Below are 13,476 nucleotides of genomic sequence, written 5' to 3'. Positions count from 1 at the left end.
CAGAAACTTGAAGTTCTTGCCATACATGTCTTTTACTTGCTTGGTTAGAGTTGTACCAGGTATTTTATATCATTTGTGGTTACTGTGAAGGGTGTTGTTTCCCTGATTTCAGTCCTTTTATCGTTTGCATTAAGGAGGGCAACTGATTTTTCTTTTGAGTTAATTTTGTGCCCAGCCACTTTTCTGAAGATGTTTATTTTTCAACTATAGGAGTTCTCTGGTAGTATTCCCTTAATCTCTTTTATGCATCTTTTTAATGTCTTATTGCTCTGGCTAGCACTTCAAGTACTATATTAAAATAATACTGGGAGAGGGGACAGGCTTGTCTTATCTCCAATTTTAGTGGGATTGCTTTATATTTCTCTCCATCTAATTTGATGCTGGCTGTTGGCTTGACACTCACACACACACACACACACACACACACACACACATATATATATATTGTGTTTAGGTATGTGACGTGTATCCCTGATCTCTCCAAGACTTTTAACATGGAGGCTGTTGGATTTTGTCAAATGCTTTTTCAGAATCTAATGAGATGATCACGTATTTTCTTCAATTTGTGTATGTAGCAGATTATGTTGATGAATTTTTATTTATTATATGACCCTTGCATTCCCTGGAATGAAGCCTATTTGGCCATAGTAAATATTTTTGATGTGTTCTTGGTTTGGTTTGCGATAATTTTATTGATTATTTTTCCATCAATGTTCATAAGGGAAATTGGTCTGAGATTCTATTTCTTTGCTGGGTCTTTGTATGGTTTAAATATTAGGATGACTATGGTCCCATTGAATGAGTTCGGCAATGATCCTTCTGTTTCTATTTTGTGGAATTGTTTGAGGGGGCATTGATTTTTAGCTCTTCTTTGGAAGTCTGGTAGAATTCTGTACTAAAACCATCTAGTACTGGGCCCTTTTTCATTGGGAAACTTTCAGTGACTGCTTCTACTTCCTTTGGGGGTTATAGGATTGCTTAGTTTGTTTACCTGATCTTGATTTAACTTTGAGAAGTGGAATCTATCAAGAAAATTGTTCATTTCATTTACATTTTCCAATTTTGTCGAGTACTGGCTTTTGAAGTCAAATAATTCTTTGGATTTCTTCAGTGTCTGCTGTTATGTCCCACTTTTCATTTCTGATTTTGTTAATTTGAATATTTTCTCTCTGCCTTTTCATCAGTTTGGCAAAGTACATGTGACCTTGAGTGTGGGTTTTATAGCTAAAAGACCTAGAATTTAATGTGGTCTCTGACCAATAGCATAGAGGTCAGCAGGCCATAAAGTACATGTGACATCTCCTCTAAGGATGGATAATAGTCTAGGGAAGAAAGAGTCTGGGATAATTATTCTTGGAAATTTGGGTAAGGTGTGCCTTTATAGCAAAAGGTAGGTAACATCTGCCTCAAGAGATAGCAAAAGATCCCCAGGACATTAACAAAATTCACACTCAGTCTCTTGGATAGAATGCAGGTATTTTATCTCCTTCATTGAGAATAGGTCCCTGTGTATTTGATATTCCTGGGTTTTGTAGTGATCTGTGGGAACCAGGACCTTTGTTCCCTACATAACCTGTTGCTCATTAAAAGAGTGGATCTCTCCTACAAGTGGGAGAACTAGCCTCAGGCAAGGATGTGCTCCCTATTTGGCTATCCAATGCAGTGTTGTCAGTCCTGAAACCATATACACACAACCAATAAAAATAGATTCAGCAAGTTTTATTCATATATTTGAGCATACTTTCTCACACATACTTGACAAAGAAGAAATTGGCTAGGAAGAATTAGGAGAAAGATAGAAGACTGAAAAGGGGAAAGTGATGCAGTATATTTTAAGTAATGTGTATAAAAATAAACGTTAAATAAAAAGTTGCTAGAGAGACAGCTTAGCAGTTAAGGACAATTGGATGTTGTTATTGAGGACCTAGGTTCCATTCCCAGAAACCACACAGTGGCTGTTTCCTGGGCCTCCAGTTCCAGGTGTCTGCTGCCCTCTTCTGGCTTATGTTGGTACTGCAATAAACTGAGACAAACAGCAGTCAAAGCTTCTGCTTAGAGGCTATTGAAGTTAGAATAGCTCAGCAAAGCTGTTCCTCTAAGAAAAGTGTCCACAGTTCAGATGGGTGACTTTTCTTCGGTGTTTTCTGAATTTGTGTTCTCTGTCCTTTGTATTGTGTGAATTGTGGCATTGACACATCTATCTGTTAAATCATACCTAATTTTTAAAAATTTTTTATTTATTTTTTCCATCTTTATTAACATGAGTATTTCTTATTTACATTTCGATTGTTATTCCCCTTCCCAGTTTCACGGCCAACATCCCCCTAGCCCCTCCCCCTCCCCTTCTATATGGGCTTCCCCTCCCCATCCTCCCCCCATTACCTCCCTCCCCCCAACAATCACGTTCACTGGGGGTTCAGTCTTGGCAGGACCAAGGACTTCCCCTTCCACTGGTGTCCTTACTAGGCTATTCATTACTACCTATGAGGTCAGAGTCCAGTGTCAGTCCATGTATAGTCTTTGGGTAGTGGCTTAGTCCCTGGAAGCTCTGGTTGGTTGACATTGTTGTTCATATGGGGTCTCAAGCCCCTTCAAGCTCTTTCAGTCATTTCTCTGATTCCTTCAACGGGGGTCCTGTTCTCAGTTCAGTGGTTTGCTGCTAACATTCACCTATGTATTTGCTGTATTCTGGTTGTGTCTCTCAGGAGAGATCTACATCCAGTTCCTGTTGGCCTGCACTTCTTTGCTTCATCCATCTTGTCTAATTGGGTGGCTGTATATGTATGGGACACATGTGGGGCAGGCTCTGAATGGGTGTTCCTTCTGCCTCTGTTCTAAACTTTGCCTCCCTATTCCCTGCCAAGGGTATTCTTGTTCCCCTTTTAAAGAAGGAGTGAAGCAGAATACCATCTTTTATACTACTTACATGGGGGAAATGGAAGGAAACAGGAGACTTCTATGAAGTCAGCAGAAACATATGAAGAAAATATGAAGTCAGTAGAAACATCATACGTGATACACACTCAGGAGAAGTCTAATCAAACATAAGGGGAACTCTGTATCTCAAAAACATTAGTGACCAAGCTTATAGTGCCCTTGGGACAGATAACCATGGCTCCAAAAGGTAGGAACTTGTGTTTTCAGAATCTGAAGCAACTACATCCAAATGCCCTGGCCCCAGACCACTACTAGCTCTACCAAGCATATTCCTGGAATTAGAGAAGGAGCTCTGTTTTATCTCTATACCTCGGGGCCTTAGAGAAAGCTCCCAAGCCCTAAACCCCAGGCTGCTACTGGCTCTGACAAGAATGTTTCTGGGTTTCAGAAGGAGCTGTCATTCTCTGTACATGTGAACCTCAGGGAAAGAAAGCCTTGCTTGATCAGACTAACACTTAACACAACAGTGGTTTTGTTTTGTTTTGTTTTTTAACCTTTTTAAATGGTTGTCACTAGATGTCATCTTGCCCATGTGACAGAACTATGCTTTTCTCAAGAAGAAAATTGAACCTTTATGGCACACCAGGCCTTACTGTTGATTGTGATCCAGTAATGCCCCATTGAGCAGCTTGTTAGAGGCCTGCTCTTTGATATGGAGATGGGCTGGTGGTTAACCAGGGTTGTTTCCTTTGTTAGGAGCTATATTTCTGGACAATCCTGGAGAACAAAACCATGTGTATCCTAGCATTCTCATCTTTTACAGACTTGGTTAGCATACTACTTATCTGTGGGGTGTTTTACAGGCAGTCCTCCCTCAGCTAAATTCTCCTTGCTGTGACTTACTATACCATATCCTAATCATTAGTAAATCCTTTATATCATTAATTCTACTCTTTCACATCACAGTTTGATATTAGATCCAACATATGAGGAGCCTTTTACAGCCTCCACAAAACTAACTCCAAAAGGATCGTACACCTTAAAGTTAAGTGCTAAATTTAAGAACTTGTAGAAACTAGGGCTCTCTGAGTTTGGTATCCTGCCCAGGATGTTTTTACACACAAGCCACTCTTCCAAATACTCTGCACACATGCAGCCTCACCCCCATCCCCAAGTGAAATTATTCAGAGGCTACTGCTGGGTGGTTCCCATTTAGCTCGGGGGGAAAGACCCACCACACCAGATCCCGCTGCTCAGCCCCCTGCTCCTCCCCATGGTTGGCAGTGACCCTGTGCTCACCATGTCATAGCTTCGGAGCTTGCCTGGGTACTCTCCACAGCATCCAGAGGCAGGAGAGAGATCACATCACACCAGAGCATGCAAGCCTGACCTTTCAAGCCTGCTCAGTTACTACAGGGGGGCACCCGGAAGAATCCCCCTCCTCTTCTGACTGGCAGGACCTCCTGAAGGCTCTGATTGGCCAGTGAGTCTTGAGTGACTCGAGCACCCCCTCCCTTAGGATTAGAACGTGCTTAAGGGACACAGTGTAGAGGCTTCAAATCCAGGGCCAGACCTTTTCCAGTTCTGCCAAGATTTGCATTTCAGCATCACTTGTTCCTGTCCAGCAATAGCCAACCCATCTGTCTCCCCATCTAGCCCCAGGGAGAGAGGATCTACCATTCCAGCTTCCACTGCTCAGCTGTCTGGTCTTCCCCATTGTGGGCAGTGACCCCGTGCTCACCAGGTCTTCACTTCAGCCTGAACCTCATAACACTCAGTAGGCTCTTTCCCTTCTTCCTCCTGGAATCAGGGTAGATAGCTTGCATAGTCCAGTACTCAACTTGCAGTAGAGTTATCAATCTGTCCCACAAATGGTAAGGTGCCCAGAACATTAACAATTAAAGAGGGATTTTAGGAAATAAGAGTTTTGTTTTGTGGCTGTTGGGATTCAGACCTAGGACAAGCGGCTGAAGTGCACATTGACTATATCAAAGCCGGCCGGCTGGGCCTCCAGGCTCTCCTAGCAATCCTCAGTCTCCACCTACTGCAGGGCATGGCTGGCATACCTTGCCTTGTACTGAAAAGAAAATTATACAGATTTAAGGTTTAAAATATAAAATTAAAAGAGTAAGTTTCTAAACACTGTCCAGGCAGGGCGGGGCCTGCCCTACAGCCAAGACTGACAGGCCATAAAGATACAGAAGGGCACCTCCCCCAGCTTACTCAGAGTCACACCTTAACCAGATGTCCTTCAAACCCTGATACGCCCCTAGCTTCTAAAATCCTGAACACCCCAGTCAGCACGTACTCTTCTGCTGTGCTGTAATCTCACTGCCATGTTTGAATGAGCCAATCACTTATAGCCGCGCCAGAAATTAGCCAATTGTGTGTAACCACACCAAACCCCCTAGCCTTCCCTATATAAACCCCTGACTTTTGAGTTTCGGGGTCGACACCTCTGTCTCCTGCGCAGGATACGTGTTGACCCGGAGATCCCCGTAATAGATCTTCGTAATAAACCTCGCCTTTGCTTATTACATCCAAAATGGTCTCTCTGTGTCTGGGGTCTGCGATTTCCCGAGACTTTAGAAAGAGTCTCTCTTTGGGGATCTTTCATTTGGGGGCTCGTCCGGGATCGGTGTTTCCTGGGGCGCACCATCCTGAGACTCGAGCCAGGTTCTTTCAGTACCCTGAACTTTCTAACCCAAGGACTGGGCTTTCCCCTCTCCCAGAAGCTCTTCCTATATAATCCAGACATTTTGTGCTCTTTGTCTCTCTGTTTCTCTCTCTCTCTCTCTCTCTCTCTCTCTCTCTCTCTCTCCCTCTTCTTCCCCCTTTCTCCCTCTCCTTCCTCTATTTTTCCTCTCACTCACTCCACCCACTCAGCATTTCTCTCTCCCTATTTGCCTCGTTAGCCCCCCCCCCACTCCCCTCCTCCCTCCTCATAGCAACTTCTCTGACCTCCTTGGGACTAGTGAACCCTCTGGTTTCTAGGAATCAGTAAACCCACTGGAGAGCTGCTCCCAGTAAACGGGCAAATACTCTAATTGGGTTTGGGTTGAGTCCTTCATGCTGGGTAAATTGAGCTAGTTTTCGGATAGTAGGTATGAAAACCCTGGAAGACAAATGGAAGCAGATGACAAACCCCATGGAGCACTATCATTAGCCAGCACATCTTCCTCAATGGAAAGGTAAACACACATTCACACCCAGAGCTGTATTAGTAAATATTTTCTAGATAAACAGACCTGATGGGATGAATCTATGTATGTAGAAAGTGGGTTTCTTAGAGTATTTCACAGGCTATGGTCCAACTAGTCCAACAATGGCTAATTTAGCTCATGTAGGAGTAGGAAAACCTACTTACTATTCTCCCTCAGTAAAATCACAATGCTTCCTTTCTCGAAGGATATCACTGTTTTGGAAATGACTCCTATTCTCTCCTTGCTTGCCACAGGGAAGAAAAATCTTTCTCAGTTTTACTGTCATGTGATGGGTATTCCTGGTAGTCAAACTGACTTCGTATGGAATTAACTAAAACTGAGTCTGGGTACTGTGGAGGATTTTTCTTTTCTTTTCTTTTTTTTTTTTTCTCGGAGCTGGGGACCGAACCCAGGGCCTTGCGCTTCCTAGGTAAGCGCTCTACCACTGAGCTAAATCCCCAGCCCCGAGGATTTTTCTTAATTATAGTTTTTTTTTAAATGTGTGAAAACCCTTCTTTAATGTGGATTTTTTTTTTGAGGTGTTAAGATCCACCTTTACTCTAGGCCACAGTTTCTGGTGGCAGCCTACATATATAAAGGACATTGAAGATGGTAGCTCATTCTCTTTGTCTATTTACAAAGTAAAACCTGGCTAGCAAGTTCTTTCTTTCTTCTCCCTCTCTCTTTTTCCCCCCTGGCATTAAAGAGCCTATGTATTCAAAACTCTGATATATACTGAAGACCAACTGAGACATCCAGTCACATAAACTGAACCACTATTGGATTATTCAATTTTCCATTGGTAGACAGCCACTGTTAGACTAGTTGGACCACAGACTGTGAAACATTCTAATAAATCCACCTTCAACATACATTCAGAGATTCATTCTATCTATTCTGTCCAAGAGAATCTTTAGTAATATAGCTTTCTCCACTGAGGAAGATGTGCCAGCTATCAATTGTGCTCCACAGTGTTTGTCAGCTGTTTCCTGCTTTTATCCCAAGCTTGTCTCATACCTACCAGGTGAGAAGTAGCTGCAGTTTACCTGAACTCACCATGAAGCTACAAAATAAAACTCTTATTTCCTAAAATCTCTCTTTAATTGTTCATATCCTGGGCACCCTTCCACTTGTTGAACAGATTGATAATTCCACTGCAAGTTGAGTAGTTGAGTAATGGACTATGCAAGCTATATACCTTGATTCAAGGAGGAAGAAGGGAAAGAGCCTACTGAGTGCTGTGAGGGGAGCTCAGACTGAAGTGAGGACATGGTGAGCACGGGGTCACTGCTCATAAACGGGAGGAGCAGACAGCTGAGCAGTAGACACTGGAGTGGTAGATCCTCCCTAGGGCTAGATGGGGAGACAGATAGGCTATTGGAGGACAGACACAGTGGTACTGAAAGGAAAATCTCTGAGGATCTGAGAAAGCTCTGGCTCTGGATTGGAAGCCTAGGTTGAGAACCTCTACACTGTGTCCCTTCAGCACATTCTAAACCCAAGGGAGGTGCTCAATTCACTTAACACTCACTGGCCAATCCGTCTCCAGGCTGATCTGCTAGTCAGAAGAGGAGGTCGGGTCTTCCATTAGTAATGCAACAGGTTCAGCTTAGTACCTGAGCAGGCTTTGGTTTGAAGTTATGTGCTCTAAGTGTTGCTGCTGGGTGTTGTGAGGGGAGCTCAGGCAATCTTTGAGATGTGGTGAGCACAGGGTCACTGAACACAAATGGGAGGAGGTGCAGGCTTCTGAACAGAGGAAGCTTAAGTAGTGGGTGGAAAACAGGTGTACAGCTGTTTGGAGGACAGGCATCAGTAGTACTGAAATGCAGATCTCTGCAGATATGGAAAAGATCTGGACCTGGACTGTAAAGCCTGGGCCATGAACCAAAATGCTGTGGTTTTTTCATTCTTTTTTCTTTTCTATTCTTTTTTTTCCCTTTTTTGCCAGAAAAGTCTATGGTTTTATTTTTCTCTGTTTTCTCTTGTGGTCATGCAAGAAGATTAAATTTGAACAATGCACACAGTTGGATCACACACTCTAGTGTAGGCTAGAATTGAGTGCATGCCTCTGACCCAAATGGAGATAAGAGCTACTTACACTCTGTCAAAGCAACCATTTAAACAATTTTTTGCAGGATCCAGAGAGATTGCTCAGCAGTTAAGTACACTGGCTGCTCTTTCCTAGTTTACAGCACATACTCCAGTTCCAGTGCTTGCAACACTGTCTTCTGAAATGTGGGCACCAGTCTCACACATAGTGAACTGGTATATTTGCATGCAAAACATACACAAAATAAAATTTTAAAAATAGAAAAACAATTAAAAATTCCTGCAAGAAGGGTAAAAATTTACAAGATTGATTAGCTAGAGTGAACATATTTCTGAAGATTACTAAATGTGTGTGTGTGTGTGTGTGTGTGTGTGTGTGTATCTTTTTTTATTGGCCTTTTTATTTATTTACATTTCAAATGTTATCCCCTTTCCCGGTTTCCCCTCTGCAAACCCCCTATCTCATCCCCTCTCCCCTTGCTTCTATGAGGGTGTTCCACCCCCAATCCCAGCTCATCTCCCTGGCATTCTCCTACACTGGGGCATGGAGCCTTCACAGAACCAAGGGAGTTGCTGTCACTCATGACTCACTGGCCAGTCAGGCCTCCAGGCAGACCTGCCAGTCAGACTATGCAAGTTGTTCTTCCAGGTGTCATGTTGCAGGTTCAGTCCTGTAGCTGAGCAGGCTTGAATGGTATGGTGAGAGGTGCCCTTAACCCTGATGGTAGGTGGTAAGAGGGGATTCAGGCAAGCTCTGAAATTGGGAAGTAGTTAGCACAGGGTCACTGTCCACATTCAGGAAGAGCAACTGGCTGAGCATGGGAAGCTGATGTGTTGAGTCCTCCCTGGGGCTGGGTGGGAACCTGAGGCAAATTGTGGCCACCTGTGAGGTCCCTTGTGGTTCTAACCACTCTCTGGAACTGGCTGCGGCCTCTGAATAACTTCACTTATGGTGCTGCGTCTAGGCAAAGCATTTCGAGCAGTGGTTTGTGTGAAGAAACATCGTTGGCAGGATACCAAGCTTGGAGAGCCCTAATTTCTCCAGTGTCTTCTATAGATTCTAACCTTAGCATTTGACATTTAAGTTTAAGATCCATTTGGAGTTAATTTGTGAAGATTGTAAAAGACAGCCCATGTGTTGGATAGCACTCCAATATTTAACTGTGAGGTAGAAGAGTATAATTAATGATATAAAAGATTTGCCAATGTTTAGGAGATAGTAAGGTACACCAAGACTTTAGCTGAGGGAGAACTGCTTCTAAAACATCCCACAGATAAGTAGTAAGCTAACCAGGCCTGTTAGAGATTAGGATGCTATGATACAGGACTGTCCAGAAATTTGGCTCTAAACCATGACAAAGGAGATGCCCTTTATTTACAACCAGCCACCAGGCGAATTCTCATATTAAAGAGCAGGCCTCTCACAAACTGCTCAATGGGGGCCTTACAGGAATCATAACCAACCTTAAGGCCTGGTGTGCCATAAAGGTCTAATTTTCTTCTTGAGAAAGCATAGTTCTGCCACATGGGTACGACTACACTGGGTGACAACTCCTTAAAGAGGAAAAAAATCTGTTGTGTTGAGGTCTGACCTAATCAAGAAAGGCTTTCTCTGAGGTCCTCATGTATGATGAATGACAGTTTTTTTCTCAAACCCAGGAACATGCTTGACAGATCCAATAACAGCCTGGGGCCTGGGTCTTGGGAGCTTTCCCTAAGGCCCTGATGTATTGAGAATAAAATAGAGCTACTTCTCTAAAGCCAGGAATATGCTTATGAGAGCTGGTCATAGTCTGGGGCTAGAACCTTGATGAGGGGTTGCCTCAGATTTTGAGAACACAACTCTTTCCACCACATGGGGCTGTGGGTTTCAGTTCCAAGTCCACTGTAGGCTTGGATGATTATGTTAAGATGCTCTGAGTATCTCCTGTTGAGTTTGTCCCATTGTGTGATAGGTTCTGAAGACTTCATAGAAGTCTCCCATTTCTTTCTTTTTTTCACTGTAAGTAGTATACAAGATACTATTCTTAAGAGGCTTCCTTCGCATAAGATATAGCTTCTGAAAGGCCTCCCTACCCAGCTTTTATACTTTTCTACCTTCTACTTTTCTTGTCTTTTTCATCTTCTGGGATCTTCCACTTAGGAGCCTGTCACCGATATTGGTGTACTTAAATAATTCTGGGAATATCTTTGTTATGTAAATGTCTGTCCAAGTGGCTAGACTTGCAGTCTCTAGTCCATATTTAAACTGTTCAAAACAACCTGGAGCCTGAATCTAAAAGAGTGTGGAGAGCCTTTTGGGGCCACACGCTTCTAGACACTTGGGTGGGAATTTGGCCAGGACAAAAGAAGTAAGCTTTGGGCCAGGATTTAGGAAATAGGCCCAGATTAAGAACATTTGAGTTAATGCAAAGGTCAGAGCTGGCTCAGCGGGGACAGGGATGTGTGTGGCATTCCTTTTGTCTGGGTCAGTCTGACTAGCCCCTAGAAAGGTGTTTACAGGATTTAGATCACAGACTAAAGTTTAAGGCCATCAGCTGCATGGGTCACCATTTTAAGAAGGACCTGATTCATGCAAGTAATTTTGCAATTTCTCAGCATGTATTAATCCATACATTTGAATGAAAATAGACTAGATAGGTGGATGTACAATTTGAGTAGGTTAGCTTGAGCCAGTGAATATTGAATTTCCAATTAAGGGACTGTCTTATGCATATATGTATAATCCTCTCTGATACAGGTTACAGATCTCAGCATCAAATCTTGCTATTTCCTCTACCAGGGAATGAACTGCCCTTTTTCAAAGTCAGAGTATTCCTATGTGTTTTTCAATTTTATTTATCTTCTTAAAAATTAATTGTTGGTATTACTTTTTAAATTTCACTTTCTTTATGCATCATTGTTCTATTTGTTTGTACTCTCCAATGTTCCCCGGTCATTAAGAATTCCATTCCTATTTTTCAAGTGTGCCTTTCCTCATGCTGTGTAGACTTCATTTGTACACCTAATCCTGTCTCTGCTACCCTGTGCCTGGAAGGCATGCCTGCAAATCCTTCCAGGCTGGGCCCTGACTGGTCAGTGTGAAGGAAAAGAGACCAGTGAATGAGTGTCCTCCAATCTCCCTCACATTTTGGGTAATTGAAGACCTGTGTAAGAATTGAGTTCCCTGACCGACTTTGAAGGTAGTGTAGTCACAGGACGGAAATGGAGGAAGGAAGGAGGGTAATAGCCTTCCTGCTTTGACAATAGTCGACATTAACAATGAGTAGTCAGGTAATCAATTTTAGATGATTAGTAAAAGTCCAAAGTGGCTAGTTTGGAAGGTTCACAGACCAGGGCAATCAAGAATCTGGTTGAGGAACTAAACTTACTGGAAACCACATTTTTGTAGTTATACTAGTTCAACCAGCACAGAACCAGAACCTCTGGACAAACTGGTGTGGCTATGTCTAACAGATATGTATTTATCTTGTCTGAAAAGGCACAACCTGAAAGAAAGGTGTAATTCTTGGTGTGTTTAATACATAAGTCTAAGCCCTGAAAGATATAGGACTATTATAAAACCTGTTTCAACTTTTTATTTTTTCCCTCCCCTGTTTCAACTTTTTAAAATAACCTTTGAGATTATAATTAATTTCAACCTTCTTATTTTTCCCTATTGTTAAGTAACACATCAGGTTCTCCTAGCATTCCTCAGTCCCTACTGTTATAGAGTATGGGCTAGCACATCCTGCCCTCTAGCCTAGGTGTCGGGCTGCCCTTCCTTATGTAATACAACATTTTGGTTACCCGGTCTTTTTCATCAAACATTTACTCTCCTGGCCTCTTGGTCTGGCTCTTCCTCCTCCCCTCCTCTTTCCTTACAAGGCTCAGGGTACGTCCACCCTGGACTCTTTCATACGGCCTCCCATTCAGTTACGGAATGTGGTGAGCAACCACGTGAGTGTTGACCCTGGATATTCTGGAACTACGTACGTTCCCAGTATGCTCCCAGTGCTCTTAAACATGGTGAGATGTCTCTAACCTCCACATACTTACTTTTGACATTAGTCCCCAGTCCAATTTAGATTACATATTTCCTTCCACCCGGAACAAACTATTTTGCTTCTATTCCACAAACACAGGAAAATGTCATTTCAGCAAGTTTTCTTCTAAAGCAATTCAAATATCATGCTACACACGCACTCCAAATGCCTGTACTTCTATATGGGAATCTGTTCTCTACCCACTTCCCCAGCTCACCTGTCCAAAGTATTCTCCCAGACAGAGGCAGAACAAGACCATCCTAGGGTCATCATTACTGTAATGAAACAATATAACCATGTCAACTTTTAAAAAAGAAAGCATTTAACCAGGGGCTTGGCCTACAGCTTCAGGAGACATCCTCACAGGGAGCATGGTGGCAGGCACAGAGGCATAGTGCTAGAGAAGTACCTGAGAGCAACACCCTGATCCACAGCTTTGGAAGCCTCACCCCTCACCTCCAGTGATATACCTACCTCTAACTGCCTACATCGCATAGAAGTTTAAATAAGATATTCACATATGTTAATATCTGGTTAGTTACACTTTGTGTGTAATCATTTTCATTTAAAAAGCACAAAGGCCTAAGAATTTTCACAGGTAACTAAACCTAAGTATTTGTACTTAATTTTATTATTAAAATATTTCCTGTCACTATATAAAATGCTAGAATTAAAAAATTTCGCAAATATTAAGCATATCAGGACTTCACATGACACTGAATTGTTCCCTTCTCCCTGAGGTCAATGATAGGATTCTAAATGAAGTGAGAAGTCAGTTAAGTTAAATGTTAGTTAGAGCTGTGGATGTGTGCCAGTCATGAATTCATCTAATCTTTGTAATTTAGAGATAGGTGGCATTATCCTCAAACTACAGAGAGGTTAGCTGGCTTCTCTATCTTCACAAAGCTGGAGCAAGAACATAAACTATGACGTAAAACCAGAGTCTTATATAGAGGGTGCTCTACCCATTCACCCAACACGGAGGGCGCCTCCCTCACACAGCTGAGCAGTCTCCGCTCATAACCTGTAAATCAAGTGTAAGTTCATATTTTGGGCTCACTTGTTATTCTTGTTCCTGTCATCTCATGAAAACACATCTCTTTGATGTAAGAAATTTAAAAATTAACACTTGCATAAAACTTATGTTTTCATAATGTATACTCTTTTATTTAATGTAATACTCTTTTAATTTAATGTTTTCATAATGTATACTCTTTTAAATAATTAAAAATCAAATGCAAACAGTGCCTTCCACCCGCACTCCATTTTAAGGCTTTAAATCCTCTGTTCATTGATAACAAAGTGAGAGGTCAGGAGAGTAT

Source organism: Rattus norvegicus, chromosome 18 (genome assembly GCF_036323735.1).
Source record: "Rattus norvegicus strain BN/NHsdMcwi chromosome 18, GRCr8, whole genome shotgun sequence".
NCBI classification, from domain to species: domain Eukaryota; kingdom Metazoa; phylum Chordata; class Mammalia; order Rodentia; family Muridae; genus Rattus; species Rattus norvegicus.
This window is presented reverse-complemented; position numbering follows the sequence as displayed.